Consider the following 3,329-nt stretch of genomic DNA (forward strand, 5'->3'; position numbering starts at 1 on the left):
ATCATTTTCCGCTAACTTGTGACAAAATATAAAAAGTTCTATGAACTCACTATGCCCATCAGCGAATACCTTAGGGTGTCTACTTTCCAAAATGGAGTCATTTGTGGGGGTTTTCTACTGTTTGGGCATTGTAGAACCTCAGGAATCATGACAGGTGCTCAGAAATTCAGAGCTGTTTTAAAAAGCAGAAATTCACATTTTTGTACCATAGTGTGTAAACACTATAACTTTTACCCAAACCATTTTTTTTTTTGCCAAAACATTTTTTTTTATCAAAGACATGTAGAACAATAAATTTGGCGGAAATTTTTTATATGGATGTCGTTTTTTTTGCAAAATTTTACAACTGAAAGTGAAAAATTTCATTTTTTTGCAAAAAAATCGTTACATTTTGATTAATAACAAAAAAAGTAAAAATGTCAGCAGCAATAAAATACCACCAAATTAAAGCTCTATTAGTGAGAAGAAAGGAGGTAAAATTAATTTGGGTGGTAAGTTGCATGACCGAGCGATAAATGGTGAAAGTAGAGTAGTGCAGAAGTGTAAAAAGTGGCCTGGTCATTAAGGGGGTTTTAGCTAGCGGGGTTGAACCAGCTCCGGACCGCCATACGCAGGATTGCGTCCTGCCGGCGGTCCTGCTCTTCTGGGTGGACGCATATACGCATCCTCCCGCGAGAGCCGAGATTTCCTGTGAACGCGTGCACGCAGGCGCGCGCGCTCACCGGAACGGAAGGTAAGAGAGTGGATCTACAGCCTGCCAGAGGCGATCGTTCGCTGGCAGGCTGGAGATGTTTTTTTTTTAACCCCTAACAGGTATATTAGACGCTGTTTTGATAACAGCGTCTAATATACCTGCTACCTGGTCCTCTGGTGGGCCCTTTTGTTTGGATCGACCACCAGAGGACACAGGTAGCTCAGTAAAGTAGCACCAAACACTACACTACACCCTCCCCCCTGTCACTTATTAACCCTTTATGAACCACTGATCAACCCATACAGACTCCCTGATCACCCCCCTGTCATTGATCACCCCCCTGTAAGGCTCCGTTCAGACGTCCGTATGATTTTTACGGATCCACTGATACATGGATCGGATCCGCAAAATGCATACGGACATCTGAATGGAGCCTTACAGGGGGGTGATCAATGACAAGGGGGTGATCACCCATATAGACTTCCCGATCACCCCCCTGTCATTGATCACTCCCCTGTAAGGCTCCATTCAGACGTCCGTATGATTTTTACGGATCCACGGATACATGGATCGGATCCGCAAAACACATACGGACGTCTGAATGGAGCCTTACAGGGGGGTGATCAATGACAAGGGGGTGATCACGCATATAGACTTCCTGATCACTTCCCTGTCATTGATCACCCCCCTGTCATTGATCACCCCCCTGTAAGGCTCCATTCAGACGTCCATATGATTTTTACGGATCCACGGATACATGGATCGGATCCGCAAAACACATACGGACGTCTGAATGGAGCTTTACAGGGGGGTGATCAATGACAAGGGGATGATCACGCATATAGACTTCCTGATCCCTTCCCTGTCATTGATCACCCCCCTGTAAGGCTCCATTCAGACGTCCGTATGATTTTTACAGATCCACGGATACATGGATCGGATCCGCAAAACACATAAGGATGTCTGAATGGAGCCTTACAGCGGGGTGATCAATGACAGGGAAGTGATCAGGAAGTCTATATGCGTGATCACCCCCTTGTCATTGATCACCCCCCTGTAAGGCTCCATTCAGAAATCCGTATGTGTTTTGCGGATCCGATCCATGTATCCGTGGATCCGTAAAAATCATACGAACGTCTGAATGGAGCCTTACAGGGGGGTGATCAATGACAGGGAAGGGATCAGGAAGTCTATATGCGTGATCATCCCCTTGTCATTGATCACCCCCCTGTAAGGCTCCATTCAGACGTCCGTATGTGTTTTGTGGATCCGATCTACGTATCCGTGGATCCGTAAAAATCATACGGACGTCTGAATGGAGCCTTACAGGGGGGTGATCAATGACAGGGGGATAATCAATGACAGGGAAATGATCAGGAAGTCTATATGCGTGATCACCCCCTTGTCATTGATCACCCCCCTGTAAGGCTCCATTCAGACATCCGTATGTGTTTTGCGGATCCGATCCGTGGATCCGTAAAAATCATATGGACATCTGAATGGAGCCTTTCAGAGGGGTGATCAATGACAGAGGGGTGATCAGTGACAGAGGGGTGATCAGTGACAGGGGGGTGATCACCCCATATACACTCCCTGATCACCTCCTTGTCATTGATCACCCCCCTGTAAGGCTCCATTCAGACATTTGTTTGGCCCAAGTTAGAGGAAATATTTTTTTTATTTTTTTTTTACAAAGTCTGATATTCCACTAACTTAGAGTAATGCACTTATGTCACACTAATCGTATACCTGCCTATACATTACATAGAATGGAGATATCAGAACAAGGAAAGGGCACTGATACTCGAGCTACAAGTAAGCTAAGCAGCAGTACTCAATGTCAAAAGCATAGACATTTGTAGGGTTTTTAAAAAGAGATCTAAAAACCCACGGCAACCAGATTTTTAAACGTGATGGAGGATCTTATAACGAGAAGATTAAAATTGGGCTTGTTCAGCTCGAAATAAAGACACTTTTGAAGTGTGAGGGGATTGTCGGATATAGTACCCGGTGTAGTAGCAGTGCCACCTTACTCTGCTCTTATATGAATATTTGCGAGAGGTAGTAATGGCCGATACCATGTCAGCATTTATATAGGGCCAGAAGCTTTCCTAGTAGCAAACGGCATTAAGCGTTTCAGCATTCAGTACGTAATTAATGACGAAGGTGGACAGTTCTGTGAAAAATGTTGAACTTGATGGACTTGTGTTTTTTCTTTTAACCTATGTAAGGCTAGTTTCACACTTGCGGCTGTGTCTCTGACAGGCTGTTCTGACACACAACAGCCTACTGGAGTTCTCCGGGTCTGACATTACTGGATACTGCCGCCTGACAAATACGCCAGAAATCAGCCGGGCAAAAAACGACTGCAATCATTCACTGCCGGAACAGCCAAATGCAGGTGTGAAACTAGCTTAAGATAATTTATAGAATAACAAATGTTGTTTTTTTTTGTTTGTTTTTTGTCATTTAATCAATGTATATGGCAGCTCATGTACATTAGTTTTTCAATGAAAGCGGGGTAAACACATTGTGGTCCTGCATCTGCAATCATTTTGCATTGTACCATTCAACAACAGTTTGTGATATCTGAAAAATGTATTGCGGCAGAAAAGAACACAAACTACAGTTCATG

The sequence above is a fragment of the Bufo gargarizans genome, chromosome 3 (genome assembly GCF_014858855.1).
Source record: "Bufo gargarizans isolate SCDJY-AF-19 chromosome 3, ASM1485885v1, whole genome shotgun sequence".
Classification (NCBI taxonomy): domain Eukaryota; kingdom Metazoa; phylum Chordata; class Amphibia; order Anura; family Bufonidae; genus Bufo; species Bufo gargarizans.